Raw genomic sequence first — 21,806 nt, forward strand, 5'->3', positions numbered from 1 at the left:
AAGCAGTATGTAGCCTTTTCAGATTGGCTTCTTTCAGTTAGTAATATGCAGCTATGATTCCTCCATGTCCTTTAATGGCCTGATCATTTCTTTTTAGTGTTATGTAATATTCCATTGTTTGGATATACCACAGTCTGTTTATCTACTGAGCATATCTTGGTTTCTTCCAGGTTTTGGCACTTATGAATAAAGCAGCTATAGATATATGTGTACAGGTTTTTATGTGAACATAAGTTTATAGCTCTTTTGGGTAAATACCAAGGAGTGTGATTGCTGGATTATATGGTAAGAATATGTTTAGCTTTGTAAGAAACTGCCAGAGTTTCTTCTAAAGTGGCTGTTCCTGTTGCTCCACAGCCTCCCCAGCATTTAGTCTTACTAGTATTCCAGAGTTTGGCCATTTTAATAGGTTTTCAGTGGTAGTTCATTATTACTTTAATTTGCATTTCCCTGATGACATATGACGTGAAGGATCTTTTCATATGCTTATTTGCCATCTGTATATCCTCTTGTTGAGTTGTCTCTTAAGGTCTTTGGCCCATATTTTAATAGGGCTGTGTTTTTTTATTGTTGAATTTTAAGAGTTCTTTGTATATTTTAGATGACACCCCTTTTATCAGATGTGTCTTTTTGTAAATAGTTTCTTCCATTCTGTGGCTTGTTGCGTTATTCTCTTGACACTCTTTTGCAGAGCAAAAGTTTTTAATTTTAATGAAATTTAGCTTATCAGTTATTTATTTATTTTTTTTATGGATCCTGCCTTTGGTGTTATGTCTAAAGTCACTGCCGTATCCAAAGTCATCTAGGTTTTCTTCTATGTTATGGAGATTATGTAGTTTTGTATTTTATACTTAGTTAGGTCTGGGATTCATTTTGACTAAGGTTTTTGTTTTTTGTTTTTGTTTTTTTTTTTTTTTTTTTAATTCTCACATTAGTTAACATACAGAGTTGTCTTGGCTTCAGCAGTAGAACCCAGTGATTCATCACTTATGTATAACATCCACTGCTCATTCCAGTAAGTGTCCTCCTTAATGGCCATCACGCATTTAACCCACCCCCATCAACACTGTTTGTTCTCTGTATTTAAGAGTCTCTTATAGTTTGCCTCCCTCTGTTTTTCTTATTTTTCCTTTCCTTCCCCTATGATCATTTGTTAAGTTTCTCAGATTCCACATATGAGTGAAATCATATGATATCTTTCTTTGACTGACTTATTTTGCTTAACTTAATACCCTCCAGTTCCATCTATGTTGTTGCAAATGACAAGATTTCATCCTTTTTGATTGCCAAGTAGTATTCCATTGTGTGTGTGTGTGTGTGTGTGTGTGTGTGTGTGTGTGTGTGTGTGTGTATACCACATCTTCTTAATCCATTCATCAGTTGATGGACATTTGGGCTCTTACTATAGTTTGGCTATTGTGGATGGTGCTGCTATAAACATTGGGGTACAGTGCCCCTTTGAGTCAGCATTTTTGTATCCTATGGATTAATTCCTAATAGTGCAATTACTAAGTCATAGGGTAGTTTTATTTTTAAATTTTTGAGGAACTTCCATACTGTTTTTGAGAATGGCTGTACCAGTTTGCATTCCCACCAGCAGTGCAAAAGGGTTCCTCTTTCTTCACATCCTTGCCAACGTCTGATGTTGCCTGAGTTGTTCATTTTAGCCATTCTGACTGGTGTGAGGTGGTATCTCAATGTGGTTTTGATTTTTATTTCCCTGATGATGAGTGATGTTGAGCATCTTTCCATGTGTCTGTTAGCCACCTGGATGTCTTCTTTGGAAAAGTGTCTATTCATGTTCTTTGCCCATTTCTTCACTTGATTATTTATTTTTTTGGGTGTTGAATTTGGTAAGTTCTTTATAGATTTTTGGATACTAACCCTTTATCTGATACATCATTTGCAAATATCTTCTCCCATTCTATCAGTTGCCTGTTAGTTTTGTTGGTTGTTTCCTTTGTTGTGCAGAAGCTTTTTATCTTGATGAGGTCTCAGTAGTTCATTTTTGCTTTTATTTCCCTTGCCTCCAGTGACATGCATTTTGAGTAAGTTACTGTGAAGGATATAGGGTCATTGTGTAGGTTCATAGGTTTTGTTTGTTTGTTTGTTTTCCTTTTTCTTTTTGCATGTGGCTGTCCAGCTGGTCCAGCATCATTTATTGAAAAGAGTATCTTTGCTCCATTATATTGCTTTTGTTCCTTTGTCAAAGATCAACTGACTGTTTATATGGGTCTATTATTGTTCTGTTGATCTATTTGTCTATAGTATAAAGACTATACTGTCTTGATTACTGTAGCTTTATATAGTAAGACTTGAAGTCAAGTAATGTCAAGTCTCCAACTTTATTCTTCTTTGATATTGTGTTGGCTATTCTGGGTCTTTTGTCTCTCTATGTAAACCTTATTTATTTATTAAAAAATTTTTTTTATGTTTATTTATTTTTGAGACAATGTGAGAGACAGAGTGCAAGCAGTGGAGGGGCAGACAGAGGGGGACACAGACTCTGAAGCAGGCTCCAGGCTCTGAGCTGTCAGCCCAGAGCCTGATGCGGGGCTTGAACTCACGAACTGTGAGATCATGACCTGAGCTGAAGTTGAATGCTTAACCGACTGAGCCATTCAGGCGCCCCTCTATATAAACTTTAGAATCAGTTTGTTGATGTCTCCAAAATAAAGTGCTGGGATTATAATTGGAATTGCATTGAATCTAGAGATTTAAGTTAGGAAGAACTGTCATTTTGACAATATTGAGTCTTCCTATCCAAGAATATGGAATCTTTTTTTATTTAGTTCTTTTATTAGTTTGTTTATTAGAGTTTTATAACTTCCTCCAATAGATACTGTATATATTTTGTTAGATTTATACCTAAATACTTCATTTTTGGGGATGTCAATGTAAATAATATTGTTCTTTGAATTCCACTTATTCATTACTGGTATATAGGAAACATTCTGTTTTCTGATAATTTCACATTTTAATTTTATAGGTGTTTTTTTTTTTAATTTTTTTTTTCAACGTTTATTTATTTTTGAGACAGAGAGAGACAGAGCATGAACGGGGGAGGGGCAGAGAGAGAGGGAGACACAGAATCGGAAACAGGCTCCAGGCTCTGAGGCATCAGCCCAGAGCCTGACGCGGGGCTCGAACTCACTGAGCGCGAGATCGTGACCTGGCTGAAGTCGGACGCTTAACCGACTGCGCCACCCAGGCGCCCCTTATAGGTGTTTTTTATGCTGTTGTCTTTTAAATTCTGTACCAGAGTTGAAGGTGGTTTACCTATCATCATTACAATTTACAGTATTCTGTATTTGTTTATATATTTACCTTTACCAGTGAGCTTTATATTTTCTTTTCTTTTTTTTTACTTTATATTTTCATATGCTTTTGTGTTGTTGTGTAGTGTTTTTTTCCTCTTGCAGGTCTAGTGGTAATGAACCCCTAGATTTATATTTATTTAGGAAGTAATTTTTATTTATTTGGGAAAGTCTATTTCATCTTTATTTTTGAAGGATTGTTTTGCCGGTTCTAGTATTCTTGGTTGGCAATTTTTTAAAAAGGTTTTTGAATGTATCCTACTCATCCTACTCTTCTCTGGCCTGGTCTTTTGAGAAATCCACTAATAATTTTATGTAAATTCTGAATCACTTTTCTTTTGTTTCTTTCAAGATTCTTTGTCTTTTGACAGTTTACTTAAAATGAGTCTTGGTGTGGGCCTGTTTGAGTTCTTCCTAGTTGGAGTCTTTTGAGCATCTTGAATTTTTGTGTCTATTTCCTTCCTCATATTTTAGAAGTTTTTGACCATTCTCTCTTTCTTTTTTTTTTTTTTAATTTTTTTTATGTTTATTTATTTTTGAGAGGAAAACAGAGACAGAGTGTGAGCAGGGAAGGGTCAGACAGAAAGGGAGACACAGAATCTGAAGCAGGCTCCAGGCTCCGAGCTGCCAGCACAAAGCCTGACCTGTGGCTCGAACTTATGAAGTGTGAGATCATGACTGCAGCTGAAGTCAGTCAGATGCTTGACCGACTGAACCACCCAGAGGCCCCTGACCATTATTTCTTTAAACAAGCATTGTGTCCCTCTGTTTCTCTTCTCATTCTGCATCTTACATGATGTATATATTGATCAGCTTGTTTTTGTCTCCTAATTTCCTTATTTTTTTTCCCCTTTCTCCATTGTTTTTGTTTTGCTCCTCTAACTCAGTAATTTCAAAATACCTGATTTTGAGTTCACTGATTCTTTTTGTTAGATCATCATGTCTGCTATTGAACCCCTCTAAAGGATTTTTCAATTTAGTTATATTCATCAGTTTCAGTGTTTCTGTTTGGTTCTTTTTTTTTTTTTTAACATTTTTATTTATTTTTGAGAGACAGAGACAGAGCACGAGTGGGGGAGGGACAGAGAGAGGGAGACACAGAACCCAAAGCAGGCCCCAGGCTCCAAGCTGTCAGCACAGAGCCCGATGCGGGGCTCCAACCCACAAACTGTGAAATCATGACCTGAGCTGAAGTCAGACGCTTAACTGACTGAGCCACCCAGGCGCCCCAGTTTGGTTCTTTTTTTATAGTCTCTATCTCTTTGGCAATATTCTTGTTTTGTTTATGTGTTTTTCTGATTTAGTTTAGTCAAACATCTGTTGTTCATTGTTCTCTTATTTGTATATCATTGAACTTCTTTAAGATAATTATTTTGCATTCTTTTTCAGATAATTCATAGATCTCTCTTGTGGATTGGTTTCTGGAAATTTATTTTGTTACTTTGATTGGGTCATGCTTCCTTTTTTCTCATGCTTTTTAATATTTTGCTGAGTTGTACATTTTTAAAAGTCAGCCATTTCTCTTGGTCTTTAGGGACTGGCTTTGTACAGGGGAATACCTTCACCAGTCTGTCTGACTAGAGATTCTGGGGGCTTTTGAAACCTTTCTCTGGTGGTTGCAACTTCTCTAGGGTTGTGCGTGTAATTTTCCCATTTTGAATTTTTCCGACTTCTTTTCCAGGAGTTTGTAATCTCTTGCTCCCTCTGGTGTGTGTCTGTGGCAGTTCAGGTTCTCTGGTGCTACAGCAACAAGCAGCCTTGTTCTCCTTGTCAGTGGCCCCAGGCATCCAGAGTGTATGCTGGTTCCCCATTAGCACTCTGAATCAGACAAGACATACATCTTTCTCTTCAAGAAGTCTCTGAAAGTCTGGAACACTGGACACTTGCTTCACTGTTCTCCTTCATGAGGTAGAAACTTCAAATGTAGGCACCCTTTTCTGGTTGTGCTGAGCCATATTGGCCATTGTTTGCTGCACCATAGGTCCTCTGGTTTCCCAGCAAGCCACTGCCTTCTCTTTTGCTTTCAGCAGCCCCCAGCCTCCCATCTAAACTGGGCTGGTTCTGGGACGCCTGGGTAACTCAGTTAAGCGTCTGACTCTTGGTTTCGGCTCAGGTCATGATCTCATGGCTTCCTAGGTTTGAGCCCTGCAAGCACCAGCAGCGCAGAGCCTGCTTGGGATTCTCTCTCACCTTCTCTTGCTGCCCCTTCCCCACTCATGCTGTCTCTGTCTTTTTCAAAATAAATAAATAAACATTAAAAAAAAGAGCTGTGCTGGTTCTGTTAGTGTTCTGAATGAGGAAAGACAAAACCATTCCCTTGGTAGCCTTCTGAAAAGCTGGACTATTGGATGCAGGCTTCACTTTTTCCTATCCTCACACCCTCCAAAGAAGAAGTGAGAAGCCAAGCTGAGTTGTGCCGGCTTTGAGGAGGGGGTGCTGTGGATGCAGTGATAGCTCGTCTTATCCATTTCAGTGTAGCTGTTCTTGGCTTTGAACTCACCTAGGGTACTGTAATTTTATTTGTTTTTAGAGTTCTCGTAAAGTTATTTGGCCTGTGCATTGTTTTTATGTTGTGTCTGCAGGGTGAGCAGGGGGTGGGATTTCCTCTTCTGCCATCTTGTTGATGTCATCCTCAAATTATTTTTTGTGTATGGTATGAAATATGGGTAGAGGTTCCTCTTTTTCCATATGGTGATCTAACATCATTTTTTAATATATTTATTTATTCAACACATCCACTGGGTTTTTTTTAATTTTAATTTTAATTTTTTTTTTAAATTTACATCCAAATTAGTTAGCATATAGTGCAACAATGATTTCAGGAGTAGATTCCTTAGTGCCCCTTACCCATTTAGCCCATCCCCCCTCCCACAACCCCTCCCATAACCCTCAGTTTATCCTCCATATTTATGAGTCTCTTATGTTTTGTCTGCCTCCCTGTTTTTGTATTATTTTTGTTTCCCTTCCCTTATGTTCATCTGTTTTGTCTCTTACAGTCCTCATATGAGTGAAGTCATATGATTTTTGTTTTTCTCTGACTGACTAATTTCACTTAGCCTAATACCCTCCAGTTCCATCCACATAGTTGCAAATGGCAAGATTTCATTCTTTTTGATTGCCGAGTAATACTTCATTGTATATATACACCACATCTTCTTTATCCATTCATCATCGATGGACATTTGGGCTATTTCCCTATACTTTGGCTATTGTTGATAGTGCCGCTATAAACATTGGGGTGCATGTGTCCCTTCTAAACAGCACACCTGTATCCCTTGGATAAATACCTAGTAGTGCAATTGCTGGATTGTAGGGTAGTTCTATTTTTAGTTTTTTGTTTTTTTTTTTTTTAATTTTTTTTTTTTAAAGTTTTTTTTTTTTTTGGGACAAAGGGAAACAGAGCATGAACGGGGGAGGGGCAGAGAGAGAGGGAGACACAGAATCAGAAACAGGCTCCAGGCTCTGAGCCATCAGCCCAGAGCCCGACGCGGGGCTCGAACTCCCGGACCGTGAGATCGTGACCTGGCTGAAGTCGGACGCTTAACCGACTACGCCACCCAGGCGCCCCCTATTTTTAGTTTTTTGAGGAACCTCCATACTGTTTTCCAGAGTGGCTGTATCAGCTTGCATTCCCAGATCTAAAATAATTTTTAAGAAAATTTCATTTTCCTGCAGGGTAACTTGGTGCCTTGTCAACACACCGGTCGACTGTATGAAAGGAATTCTATTTCTAGAATGTCTTCTAGGTTCCATTCATCTATTTTTATACTAGTACTCCATCATTTTGATTACTGAATTTTACAGTAAGTCTTGAAGTCAGGTATTATTTTTTGTATTTCCATATGAATTTTAGCATCAGCTTGACAATTTTTTCACAAGGTCCTGCTGGGATTTTTATAGGGAGTTAATTGAACCAGTAGAACAGGAGAATCAACAAATTGAGTCTTCCAGTCTACAAACATGGTATATTACTCCCATTTTTTGGGTTTTCACTTATCCCAACAATGTTTTGTAGTTTTTAATGTAGTAGTGTTGTACATCTTTTGTTAAATTTACTTTTAATTTTTTGACAGTATTGAATTTAGGAATTAGTTTTAAATTTAATTTTCTAATATTTTGCTGTCAACAGATAGATGTATAATTGATTATTATATCTTGTATATTATATGTTTTGTACAATGTATATTTTATGTAGTTTTGGGTTTTTCAAATCTTGTAACCTTGTCACTCAAATTAGATCTAGTAGATATTTTTAATATACCTTAGGATTTTCTGTGCAGTCATATTACATGAAAATTGAGACAGCTTTGTCTTCTTATTAAAATTTTTTTTAATGTTTATTTTTGATAGAGAGAGAGAGAGCATGAGCCGGGAAGAGGTGGAGAGAGAGGGAGACACAGAAACTGATGCAGGCTCCAGGCTCTGAGATGTTAGCACAGAGCCCGAGTGGGGCTCGACCTCACAAAAGGCGAGATCATAACCAGAGCTGAAGTTGGACGCTTAACTGATTGAGCCACCCAAAGCGCCCTAAGACAGTTTTGTGTTCTTTAAACTGTATGCCATTTATTCAGTTTTCTTGGCTCTTTGCATTTTCTAGGATTTCTAGTTTACTACTGCAGAAAAATACAGAAAAGATAATGCATCCTTGCCATTTTCTCTTAGGAAGAAAGTAGTCACCTTTAAATTTGAAGTTAGCTGTTAGTTTTTGCTACTACCCTTTATAAACCTGAAGAAGAATCTTCTATATTTCTTTTTAGTTGTGTTTTTTTTTTTTTTTCGACAGTGGCTGTTGATTTTTGTCAAATACTTGATTATGGCTTAGTTTATAATAAATTTTCATCTGTTTTGTTCTTACTCATCTCTTGATTTCTTTCTCTTTTTTTCTTTAATTTTTTAAATGTTTATTTACTTTTGAGAGAGAGACAGTGTGAGCAGGGGAGGAGAGAGAGAGAGAGGGAGACAGAATCCGAAGCAGGCTCTAGGCTCTGAGCTGTCAGCACAGAGCCTGATGTGGGGCTTGAACTCATGGACGGCGAGATCATGACCTGAGCTGAAGTTGGACACTTAACCATCTGAGCCACTCAGGCACCCCTCTTGATTTCTTTTCCAGCTTTGTGACTCCTGTGTACTGAAGACTCCACAGTGAGCTCCTCTCCGCCCTTACATGGAGCTAAAATAATGGTATATATTACACTATGTCTGACAACCCATTGAGTTAGATTTAGGTATAACCCAATGAGTTAGATTTGCATTCCCAGACAAATATTTCCTGGTATGATTGACTCTCTGGGCTCTTTGGCATGAATCTTTTTTCTTAAGGGAGATATATTTTGATTTTGATTTGAGAAGTCAAATTGAAGACTTTCTTGTGTGATGTGAAGCGATTTCTTAAAATTGTGCATCCTCATTATATATATACGGACATAATATATGTTTTCAATAGGAACTTACAATAATATTTTCACATTTCATTCATTGATGTTAGATTTTTATAGAGTAATTCTAGATATGTATAAAATTGCTAGTGTTGTTTTCATATATATTGCAGTTACTGTATATAAACCATTCTGTATTTTGTAAACAAAAGGAATGGCATTTGAAATCAGCCATTTTTTTAATGAATAGTTTTGTTTCATTTCCTGTTTTTCTCTTTCTTGCTGCAAATATTACTATGTAAATAGATATTGACACTTCTATCTTTAGACTTGGAGAGTTAATGTAAACTTGGAGGAATTAGTGAATTCTAAAATATTTTTTTCCTGTTCTATAACGTATAATGTTTTAATTTCCTTTCTCTTCGATTTGTTTTCCCCTCATTGTGATATATTTCTGCCTACAACAAGCATTTAGACCATGTGGAATGATGACAGGCATACCACATGTGTGTACCTGCTCACGCACGTGCGTGCACACACACATACACACACATAGAGGAAGCAAATATAGAATAAGATAGTTTAAATCTCTTGTATCCTGTAGACTACAAGTGTGAAGGGTGTTAGGGAAGAGGGGGATTACTGTAGATTAGAGGAAATTAGGAAAAGTTTCATTAAGAATGGAATTAGAATAAGTAAGAAATATTTATTAATTGGAAATAGTGTGACATAATTTCTGAAAATGCATTTATCTAATAAAATAGTGTGTTGAAAATACTTTGTAAAACCCAGTAAAAATGTTAGTGTTTTTTTAGGAAAAAATTTATTATTTTTATTTTTATGGTGTACTACAATATATTTATGAGTTTGCTTTTATCATATTTTATTTCACAGAGTTTGAAAATATGTTTCTCATTTTCTTCATGCTGTGATTATCTGTTTAAGCAACAAAGGACAGCATTTCTGATATTTTAACTTTTTCTGGTGTCCTTTTCTGAGTATTAAGGAGAAAAATTATACTTTAACAATGTAGTATCACTTATTTTTTCAACTTGAATAATGCTGAATTTTTTAAATTAAAAAATTATATTAGCCTCTTTAAAATTGTAAGAATGTTACTTCATACAAAAATGGTTAAACAGATAGTCTTTGTTCACATGATAAAATCTAACTAGTAAATATCTGGGAATCCCAATTAATTCTTCACTGGGTGATCTATTCTTGTTTTTGTAATGTTTTTCTTTTTCTCTTACACTACCTATATTACATTGCTGTGTTGAATTTCACATGTATTTTCTAATCAGTGAATGAAATCAGAGTGCCTTCAGAATTCATTTATTTGCAATGTTTTGATTTGTCCGTGAATCAAAAGAAATCATCAGTGACTGCATTAGGAAACTATTGGGTATATAAACTCATTATGCTGAGGTTGGCTTTTGTTTAAACTTAAATGTAAATTTTGTACTTGGAAATTCTGTAGTTTTAAAATGAGTACAGTTTGACTTCTGGAATATATAGATATCTAGAAAATAGAAAATGAGTTAAGATGAGAATCTGTTTAATGAAAATATATGACTTTTACATTTATTCTTATTTTCATTTTGATTTTTTTCAGTGAACATATTAAATATCCTTTTCATATACAAACATAATATTAAAAAACTAACCCATTGTTTAAAGTTTGAACTGCCCACGAAACAGTTGTTGAACTTTCAGTTGGAGAGCATTTTAGTGAGAACATCTTAACATCTAATTATGAAAATTATAGAAGTGACCCAAATAGTTGATTTTCTATTTTCATTTTATTCTTTTATTAACCCATTGATCTTTATTTTGTCTTATATCTGAAAATAAGAACAAAATGTGTGCTTATACAGCAATTATTTTATTGAGGATACATCTTAAAAGTCAAGAAGTGAAGCTGCTTGGTAATGCTATAAATTTAAAACTGTCCTACAGCAAGACAGTACAATGCAAATATGACTTAATAAGATCACAAACTGAATTTCAGTGAAACAACCAAGATTTACATTAAATTAGGAATTTTAAAACTGATTTAGTTTGTTTTACTGAGCATTTGCTTAATAACATTTTGCCTTCTTGCAATCTTTTTAAAGACAATAATTCGTCTGTGAAATGCAGGCATATCCTCAGTAGAAAAATTGAAAGCAACAGCTCACTTTCTGAAACCACACATATAGCGATATAAAGAAATATTTCAGCTCTACAAAATTTAATAAATCATCCCATTTCCTAATTTGATCATATTAGATGCTGATGTGGAAGAAGCATTTCAAATACCATCTCCTCATTAATATACATCAGTCTGGGGAATAGAATGGAATACTTATGCAGAGATGTCACAGTTACTGTTTCTTAGTTTACTAAGTGGAACAGGTTGATGTGATACTGGGTGCTATTTGTCAATGTCTTGTTAAAATGGTTTGGGTCGAGTTATGGAGTCCAGAAAGACGGCGGCTGATAAATCAAAAGTGGATTGAGTGGACAGGAGGCAGTGATTGATACTGTGACAGGATATGAAGAAAGGAACCATGATACAAGCATGCATGATATTGAATATGAGAAGGAAAATGGCCCTGGAGTATGGATATTATTCAAGGAAATGAGAATAATAATATCAGTCTGGAAATATTGCTAGGTGAAGATTAGGATAGTCTTTATTAGAGCCTAATACTTTGTTGGAATGGTAGAGGTGAAATTATGTAAAAATTTATGTGAGAATATTTTCACCTATGTCTGAAGACTCTTTAATGATTGATATTGCTTAAGGTAGTTTTAACCTTGTTTTTCCAGACTAATTCTTAAACCATTTGTTTATAGACATCCTAAATTCCAGTAAAATTAAAACATTTTTTCTTTTAGATTAACTTAAAGAGCATTTACCTTTACATCTTGATTTTATACAGTTATGTATTCAGAGACTAAACTTGTATAAATAAATAGTATTTTCTGAAATCCATTTGGTTCTGACTTCTAAAATTACATTGTTCACTTTAGATGAGAAATCTGCACTGCACAGTTTTCAGCATGTTTTAGATTAGTCATTTTGAATGGCATATTAAAGATCTCTGACAGATAAGTTATTTCACAAAGGTCAAGACTATATATACTGAGTTTTCTTTTATTGAATTATCAGTGAAATATTAGTGGAGGTCAGGGAGTTCTTGGTGGGAATCTTTTGATTAGTTTGACTATTGTCCTTGAAAGTAGGAAGAACTTTCTTTTGCTTCCTCACTGGAACTGTTCTGTATCTAACACTGGTAGAATAAGAAAGAGGTTCTTTGGAAAGGTATTCATTTAACTTTTAATTGTATAGTTTATGAGACATAAAGAGTAGTGGAGTTACAAATAATTGTGATGATAATATATGATTCTTATGTACAATGTCTTTTTCTTCTTAAGAACTTATACCTTATGGCACAATTTTTAAGTATGTAATAGAAAACATTTGAAATGAGGCATGGTAATAAATATTTACTCAGATACTGAAACCAGTAGTGATGAATTTACTGATAATTTTTTCTAGCTTTTTATAAAAATTCTGATAAATGTATGTAGTATTCCTGGATTCCTCAAAACTAATTTAATTAGATGAAAGTTGTTATTTTGGGGTTTATCACCTCAACATTTGATAAAGCAAAATCATTGTGTTGGCTAAATAACACAGTTTGGAACTTATTTTAAGGTGTTTTTTGTTTGTTTGTTTGTGTTACTTAGGTAAAGCTGGTATATAATATATTAGTTTTAGGTGTATGACATAATTTGATATTTGTATACACTGAAAAGCGATTACCACAATAAGTTACCATTCTTCACCATACAGTTGACCCCCTTCACCCATTTCACTGCCACCCCAACCCTCTACCACTCTGGTAATTGCCAGTCTGTTCTCCTTCTCTGTGAATTTTGTTTTTTGTTTGTTTGTTCATTTGCCTTATTTTTAAGATTCTATATGGTATTTGTCTTTCTGTGTCTGGCTCATTTCACTTAGCATGATGCTCTTGAGGTCTGTCCATATTGTTGCAGATGGCAAGATTTAATTCTTTTTTATAGCTGAATAGTATTCTAGTATATGCCGCATTTTTTATCCATTCATTTATTGATGGACATTTAGATTGTTTCCATTTCTTGATTATTGTAAGTAATGCTGCAGTGAACATAAGGGTGCATATATATTTCTTAATTAAGTATTTTTGTTCTCTTTGGGTAAATACCCAGAAGTGGAATAGCTGGATCGTATAGCAATTCTGTTTTTAATTTTTGAGGAATTTTAAGTTCTTAACTGTGCTGTTTACTACCACAAGTTGTTTTTTGAGACCCAGAATGTGATTCTGAATATTTAAAGAGGAAAAGTAATTAGTCATTTTCAGATTATAGAATATATTTTTTATAGTTTTCTGGAGTTTTTCCTCCATTTCATTTTTTATATAGCAGCCAAAATGCATTTTGCTGGTACTTCTTTTATTTCAGTCGTTTAGGATACAGTCTAAAATATTGATGAAGCATGAAGTTCTTTGTGATCTGGTTTGACCGGCCTTTTTAGTCACTTTTCTTTTATTCTCTTCTCTCCTTCCTTCCTTCCTTCCTTTCTTTCTTTCTTTCTTTCTTTCTTTCTTTCTTTCTTTCTTTCTTTCTTTTTCTCTCTCTCTCTCTTCTTATTTATCTATCTATCTATTTATTTATTGTGAGAGACAGAGAGAGAGAGAGAGAGAGAGAGAGAGAGAGAGAATGAGCAGGGAGGGGCAGAGGGAGACAGAGAAAAAATCCCAAGCAGGCTCCACACTGTCAGTGCAGAGCCTGATGCGGGGCTTGATCTCATGACTGTGACATCATGACCTGAGCTGAAATCAAGAGTCACATGCTTAAACCAACTGAGCCACCCAGGTGGCCCCAATGCCTTTTAAAATGTTAATTTATTTTGTGAGCAAGAGAGAGTGTGCCTGCAAGTGGGAGAGGGTCAGAGAGAGTAGGTCACCTTTTAATAATTGCAGTTTATAATAGTTTCTCTGCAGTTCTTGTTTCTCTCTCAGGATCCTTGAAAATGTGGTTGTTTCTGCTTGAAATGTTTTTTTCTCTCTCTCATCACCCCCTGTGCATCTGAGGTCTTTACTTAAGGGCATTTCCTTGGATGGCCTTCTCTGTCCACCCAGATGTGGATACATTCTCCCATCATATGCTATACTCAATGTTTGTAATCCAGGATTTTATTTTATTTTATTTTTTATGTTTATTTTTTTGAAAGAGAAGACAGAATGCAAGCGGGGGAGAGGGGCAGAGAGAGAGGGAGACACAGAATCTGTGGCAGGCTCCAGGCTATGAGCTGTCAGCACAGAGCCTGATGTGGGGCTCGAACTCCCAGACTGTGAGATCATGATCATCTGAAGTCAGATGCTTAACCGACTGAGCTGCTCAGGTGCTCCTGTAATCCAGGATTTTAGCAAGCTTGCTAAAGCTGATCCTAGTTAGTGTTACAGAAGCATGAATATGCACTCAGTCTTACTAATTTTCAACTTATGGTTTGAACTTTAAGCTCAATAAGTATCACTTCTCACTGGAGTCTTATTTCTCTCATGGAGAAAAGGATTTGAAATTCTAGGAGGTAACATTAAAGACAAATTAGAAATAGCACAGAAAAAGTTCTGGATCAGCCTTTCTAAATCCCAGTGTCCTCATCTATATAATGAATATTGACCTCATTCTGGTTTGAATGTTTCTAAATTATATGAGAGTAAGTTTCATGATATATGAGTCACTTAAAAACTTTTCAAAAATCATTTGTCACTTTTGACTTTTTCTAAACTAATGGACGTGCCTGCTGTTATGCCTTATTACCATGCTTCTAAAGAATAAGTAAACACAGTTCAAGGAACTGAATATTTACTCACATTGACGTTATTGACTGCTGATCGGTCAGCTTCTACTTGCTTCCCTACAGAGCTGTAGTTTGCTTTAGTTTCCTAAAGAGCTTTTCTTTTTTGTGTGTTTGTATTGGAAATGCTCTTATGTGAGAAGTGGCTGTGAGGCCCTAAAGAGGTGTGGATGCAGAATTTTTAGGGGTAGAGTGTTACTTTAGACTATTTCTTTTAGATGAAGAAGCTGGGATTAGAGAAGTTAATCCCAAAGTAAGTAATAGCAGCAGAAATGGTTCTCCAAGTGTGTGGTAGTTTTCTGGCTTCTCGTTTCACAAGATTTTTACCCCCTCTAGTTTTTAAATGGGTGTAGATTATGCAGGATCAATAGAAGAAGTGAGAGGGGCACCTGGGTGGCTCAGGTGGTTAAGCCTTTGACTCTTGGTTTTGGCACAGGTCATGATCCTCATGTTTCATGAGTTTGAGCCCTGCATCGGGCTCTGAGCTGACAGTGCACAGCCTGCTTGGGATTCTCTCTGTCCCTGTCTCTGCCCCTCCCCTGCTCGCTCTCTCTGTCTCTCTCAAAATGAATGAATGAACTTATAAAAAAATTTTTTTAAAAAGAGGAAGGGAGAAAATTCTGGAGGAGCAAAAGTTGGGCAGCATTGTTCTTGGACAGATAGTCTCAGAGGAAGCTGTCTACTTAGGGATAATAAATCGAAGGTGAAAGGAACATTGCATATAGGTACAAAGAGTTACTGGTTTGTTTAAAAATCTCTTCTTTGTTTCTGTAAGGACACAGTTAAAGAAATGTGTGTTGTTTCTTTACTGACCTTAGGTAGTGCATATTTATAAAATTTACCCAAAATAAAGATGAAGGATGGAGTTTAGACTATGGGTCTAGCCATGGATGTAGTAAGATCCCTGTTTATTTTTATTACTATGTCTTCGACTGGCACCAGTAGCAGTTTTACATTAATATTCAAAACAGATGGATTTTTTTTTTCTTTTGAGAGAGTATGAACGGGGAGAAGCAGAGAGAGGAAGAGCAAGAATCTTAAGCAGGCTCTACGCTTAGCATGGCTCACTCTCATGACCCTGAGAACTGACTGAACCACTCAGGCACCCCAAAAATAGATGGATTTTTAATTAATCATGTGGAGCTAATGAGATTATTTTAAACAGTACTTTTGGTATTTAAATAAAAAGTTAAAAACAAACAAACAATACAAAAAAAAGAGTAACAGGAAGTTTGTTTCCTTCATACATTTGGTATCAAAACTATCATCTGTTTGTAATTTAATTGTGAGAAGCTAATACAGAGACACTTTTGATTTAACAAAGAATTTTGGGTACCAGACCAGCCTCTAAAATCCTGTACATGACATAACCCCATTAATATAAGATACCTCCTGCATATTTATTTTTAATTTAATGATGCAGGGCATCCCAATGGTTTCAGTAGTTTCATGTTTCCTACTTTTTGCATGATTTCTGCCAAGACAGTTCGTATTTCTCTTTTGCTTTTTTTTTTTAATTTTTTTTTAACATTTATTTATTTTTGAGACAGAGACAGAGAATGAACAGGGGAGGGGCAGAGAGAGAGGGAGACACAGAATCTGAAACAGGCTCCAGGCTCTGAGCTGTCAGCACAGAGCCCGACGCGGGGCTCAAACTCACGAACTGTGAGATCATGACCTGAGCTGAAGTCGGACGCTTAACCAACCAAGCCACCCAGGCGCCCCTCTCTTTTGCTTTTAAATAAAATGTTGATTCTAAAAAACAAAGCAAAACAAAACAAAACAAAAAACCCTATAGAGTATTCTTCCTTCCCTGAGATCAAGAGTTGCATGCTGAACTGACTGAGCCAACCAGGTGGCCCTCAAGTTGTCTTTATTTTTTTAAGTCTATTTATTTATTTTGAGGGAGAGAGAGAGAGCGCGCGCGTGTGTGCGCGTGCGCACGAGAGAGCAGGGGAAGGGCAGAGAAAGAGGGAGAGAAGGAGTGTATCAATGCAGAGCCTGACGCAGGGCTTGATCTCCTGATCTGTGAGATCACGACCTGAGCCGAAATTCAGTCAGAGGCTTGGCCATCTGAGCCACCTAGGCATCCCTCAAGTTTCTTTTAAATTAGGATTTTCTATGTTTATAACATATAATCCAAACTGGCAAAAGGTGGACTGTTAAGTATTAGTCATGAAATTCTAGTTTTGATTAAAATTCAAGTTTTAAATAAAAGATTAAGTGATTGACATTGAATAAAAGATTTTATGTAGTTCCTGTAGTATTGTGTTGATTAAATAAACGAGTGCTATCTTCTTTGATACTTTAAGGTGATGCCTTTCCAGTTTTCTGGTTATTTTAAATCAGTTTTAATTCTTCACATCAAAATTTGTTGTTAAGTTCCAAAGGAAGCACAGTAAAAATTAATTAGTTGGCTTAACCATCCAATATTAATAAATTAAGAAAACACAAACTAAAAAAAAATTGTTTTAGTGTTTATTATTATTTTTTTGAGAGAGAGAGAGAGAGAGAGAGACAGAGTGCAAGTGGGAAAGGGGCAGAGAGAGAAAGAGACACAGAATCTGAAGCAGGCTCCAGGCTCCGAGCTGTCAGCAGAGAACGGGCCCTGAACTCACAAACGGTGAGGTCAAGACCTGAGCTGAAGTCAGACACTTAACTAACTGAGCCACCCACGTGCCCCAAGAAAACACAGACTTTAGTTGGCATAAGACTGGATTCTCTAATGACAAAGTAGGTGACTTTTTCATAGACCTTTCTTCTCAGCTTTTTAACTGCAGTGCTATTCTAGTTTTTCTGTTTTTGACTCAACATTGGAGCACTTTGCTACCCAGCTAAAACCAGAACCTCCCTTTCTACCTGCATTGTGGCTCTGCATTGTGGGGAATCCTGCCTGGGGATTAATTAATGAATAGAACCATTATCTCTTAGCTAAGTTATAACTACTTTTCTGGGGTTTTTTGTTTTTGTTTTTAAAGTAGGCTGTACGCCCAACATGGGGCTTGAACTCATGATCTGAGATCAAGAGTTGCATGCTCTACTGACTGGGCCAGCCACACACCCCTGCTTTCCTGGTTTTTAGCCAAGTTTCACTGTTGTGCAGGGTGGAGTCATGACTCCAAATCAGCTGAGTAGATAATCTGTCCATTTTGATTTTCCATTGCTCCTCTTCACTGGTATAGAGTTCTTCACATATTATTTATCACAGTATCAACTTAAAGACTTAATTTAATACAACTTAATTTAATACATACTTTTGGTTGAGGTGATTTCATTATGGCGGTAGCTGAATTTCTTGCTGTTTCTTATGCCTCATTTACAGTGGAGCAACAGAGGAAAATCAGGAGAACATAACGTCAGGATGCTTTATTTCTTGGGCAGAACCCAGGTGAGAATTTACCATGGTTCTTGCCACAGGCACTACTATTGGATATAACTAACTGCCAATGTGTTTTATCGGGTGGCTTCTCGAATGTTGGCAGACACTTAAACTGGTCCCTGCTAGAGTTGAGCTTATTGTCATAAGATTTTCTTTTTGATTTTTCTCTGTATCTTTGTCTGCTGATCCTTTTACATCATTATGGTAGAGTCAAAGATAGAAAATAATGTTTCTCATATCTTACGGTGTTTGTAGGTAGTTAAGGGTAATTTATTGAGAATGAAATTAGTTATTTCCCTTTACTCATTCCTATGAAATTGTAGGTTGTAGAATCTTGCCCAAAAAATTAATAATAATTATTTAACATTATTGAAGTAATTTAAAAATAGGTGAAACTCGGGGCGCCTGGGTGGCGCAGTCGGTTAAGCGTCCGACTTCAGCCAGGTCACGATCTCACAGTCCGTGAGTTCGAGCCTGGCGTCAGGCTCTGGGCTGATGGCTCAGAGCCTGGAGCCTGTTTCCGATTGTGTGTCTCCCTCTCTCTGCCCCTCCCCCATTCATGCTCTGTCTCTCTCTGTCCCAAAAATAAATAAACGTTGAAAAAAAAAATTAAAAAAAAAATAAAAATAGGTGAAACTGTTGTATGTTTGTATACGGGTATTGATTATAAATGAAAGAGTCCTTAATTATACCTTTACTTTTGTTTCTTCTGTATTTCATCCAGTTTTTGATGAGGAAGGATCTGGAACATATAAATCTGTTACTTATAAGATCATATTTGTTCTACTTTATAGAAACAGGGCTTAATATTTGATGTTTTGTTCTAGAGCTTACTATCCATCTATATTTTTTGAGAGTGAATATTTTATTTTCATAAGTGTGTTTATCTTATGGATGCTATAATACAGCTTTACAACTTAACTGTTACAACTAGAAATGTAAAAACACTGTCTGTAACTTCATATTAAATTGTGTATTTCTGATTATGGTGAACTTCACTAATTCCTTATGGTTTATTTTTTTAATACTTAGATTAAATAAACTTTGTATTCACAGAGATTAGAAATGAAAATTACAAAGATATTTTGCCAAATCTAATTAGTCTTTATTTTTTTTAAGTTAAATATTGGAAGGACATTTTACACTGTAATATTTCATAAATTTTTATTGAAATATACAGTGTGTTTTTTCCTCATAGGATTATTGTGACAAGAAATAAAGAACTTTTTGGCATTATCTACTCTATAAATTATTTCCTGTTATTTTCTTCTCTAGATTTTTAAGAAAGGGTTTTCATTGGTTCTGTTACATTGTTTTTTGTGAAATAGTCTATGTTCATACTTTATGGGTTTGCATAAAGTATGCATTTGTAATCTATGCATTTTGTACCAGTTATCTTTTAGTATTATTTCCAGGCTGAAGATTCTAAAGTTTTGCAGTTCACATTCATGTGGAAGGCCACCAAACCTTACCTTTTAATAATTTTATTTTCACTTACATGCGTTGTCTGGCTCTTGTCAGAAGATGGTTTTATATGAAATAGACTTAGGTAGTATTTTCTTTTCTGTTTCCAATATGCTTTCTGTTAATGGCCACTATTATAGTTGGCCTTTCTGACTATAACAGCACATTGAAAATGTTACTCTTCAGGAAACAGTGTGTAATGACTACCAGATCTCATTCCAGATCTCCCTTATTTTACGAGCATAGTAATCCTTTCTCATTTATGAGTTTGCCTTATTTGAAATTCAGATATAATGTAGATTTACTTCTGTACTGTATATGCTTTTCAGAACCTCTGCTGGACATCTGGGTCACTTGTTTCTACCTTTGTTCTTCTGCCAGTTGCTTCTTAGGCGATTGGTCACATACATACTAAGTGTCATGAAAATATATTAGATTTTATCATTGAGCTGTGTGTATTACCATGTGGTATTTGTAGCCCTTGTGATATTGAGCAAGAAGAGACCAGAAAGAATGTTGTTTGTGCTGTCAGAGCTATTACTGCCAAGGTAGATGTCTAGTGGTGCTACAAGTAAAGTGCTGTGACAGTATAAAATGAAAGGCATATTTTTCAGCTCAGTATCTAAATTTAGAGCATGGGACTCTTCTTGCCAAAGAGGGTTTAAGAATGATTCTCCCATCTTCAGGCTTGTGGAATACCAACTAAGGAAGCAAGCTCTCAGGTTAGAGGGCAGAGAGCTGTAGCATCCCAAAGCATTCCTAGGAATTTGTAAAACTGGTATCTAGACTTTTGTAATGAATGGAATTTAAAAAGCCAAGGTTTTTGTAGAAATTAATAGGCATAGATTTGGTTTTTAATGTCTCTACTTGGAGAAAGAGCATAAGCGAAGCCTACGAATGGACCTTCAGATGAAGTGTGAATGAATAACTATGACCAATAATGAAGTGCAAAGAGACTTTCAAAATAAGTTCACTGTTTATATTCCATGCTACATTCAAAAGATAGAGAAAATCCTAGGTTTAATGGCTTGTCAAAACAGAAAAATCTGGTTGGTGATAGATTCTTTTTTCTTTTTTTAAAGACTGATTTTATTGTTTTAGAGACAGAGTGTGTGTGAGTGAGCAGGGGAGAGAGGCAGAGAGGGAGAGAGGAAGACTATCAAGCAGGCTGGCTCCACGCTGCTGAGTTCCCGTGAACCCAGTGCAGGGCTCAATCCTACCACCCTGGGATCATGACCTGAACTGGAATCAAGAGTCAGACTGTCAATTGACTGAGCCACCCAGCACCCCTTGGTGGCTAATTCTTAACCTTTCTCTGTATCAAATCAAATGTAAAGTGGGATGGCAAACTTAATATATACAAAGGGAGAGTCTGATGAAAACCATGGATCTTCTTAACAGAAAATTTCATATATTTGCATTCATAATTTTTCATGTCCTTAAAGGGCATTCATGGGGGCGCCTGGGTGGCGCAGTTGGTTAAGCGTCCGACTTCAGCCAGGTCACGATCTCGCAGTCCGTGAGTTCGAGCCCCGCGTCAGGCTCTGGGCTGATGGCTCGGAGCCTGGAGCCTGTTTCCGATTCTGTGTCTCCCTCTCTCTCTGCCCCTCCCCTGTTCATGCTCTGTCTCTCTCTGTCCCAAAAATAAAAAAAGGTTTAAAAAAAAAATTAAAAAAAAAAAAAAAAAAAAGGGCATTCATGGACATCCTAAAACTCCCTGGGACCACTAGGTAAGAACCTTTATGCCAGTGTCAGAAACATTCAAACAACTTTCAGAAATGAACTTACATGTCTATGCAAGTATAAATATGAGCTTTATATTTATATAAAGGGAGGCATCAAGTTCTTTCCAGTAATGTCTACTCCCTTTTCTTTCCTATTTTCCACTGCAGTAATACATCTTTTAATTTCAAAGACAAGTTAAAAGACTATAGTTCATTATCAATTCAGGGTAGGGAAATGTCTTTGATAGCTAATAGTTTGTTCTTTGTTTTCTGTATTTTTATTTTGGTGGATGTAAAACACACTTATGAAACTTTATAGATTGTCTTTCAGTCCCTTTTAAAAGATTAAGATTATGAGGTCCTTATCCAAGAATTCTCCTAGCATGGGTTTTTTCAAGAACTTAATTTGACAGTGTGATAAGAAACTTTATTATCCACTAAATACGTTATATTGTGCTTACCTTCATCGGAAATTTTTGTTTCTTTGTGTAATCTATCCAGTTTTTCTGTCTTGATTTTTGTTAGGTTTGATATTTTCCCTATCTTATTCATATCAGAAGACTTCAGTATTAATTTGTTCTAGGCAACCTTATACAAATACTAAATGAGATTGATCCTGTAGTCATTTGGAATAGTTCATTTTGGGATACTTTTGGC

At 35.9% G+C, this 21,806-nt stretch overlaps 1 protein-coding gene across 1 annotated transcript in view; it reads left to right on the forward strand.

The window, feature by feature from the left end:
• Nucleotides 1-21,806, forward strand: part of RSRC1 (arginine and serine rich coiled-coil 1) — a 245,061-nt gene that overhangs the window by 29,773 nt on the left and 193,482 nt on the right. The gene's annotated exons all lie outside the window — the stretch shown is intronic.

Source organism: Herpailurus yagouaroundi, unplaced genomic scaffold (genome assembly GCF_014898765.1).
Source record: "Herpailurus yagouaroundi ecotype Mexico unplaced genomic scaffold, PumYag 159, whole genome shotgun sequence".
NCBI lineage: Eukaryota > Metazoa > Chordata > Mammalia > Carnivora > Felidae > Herpailurus > Herpailurus yagouaroundi.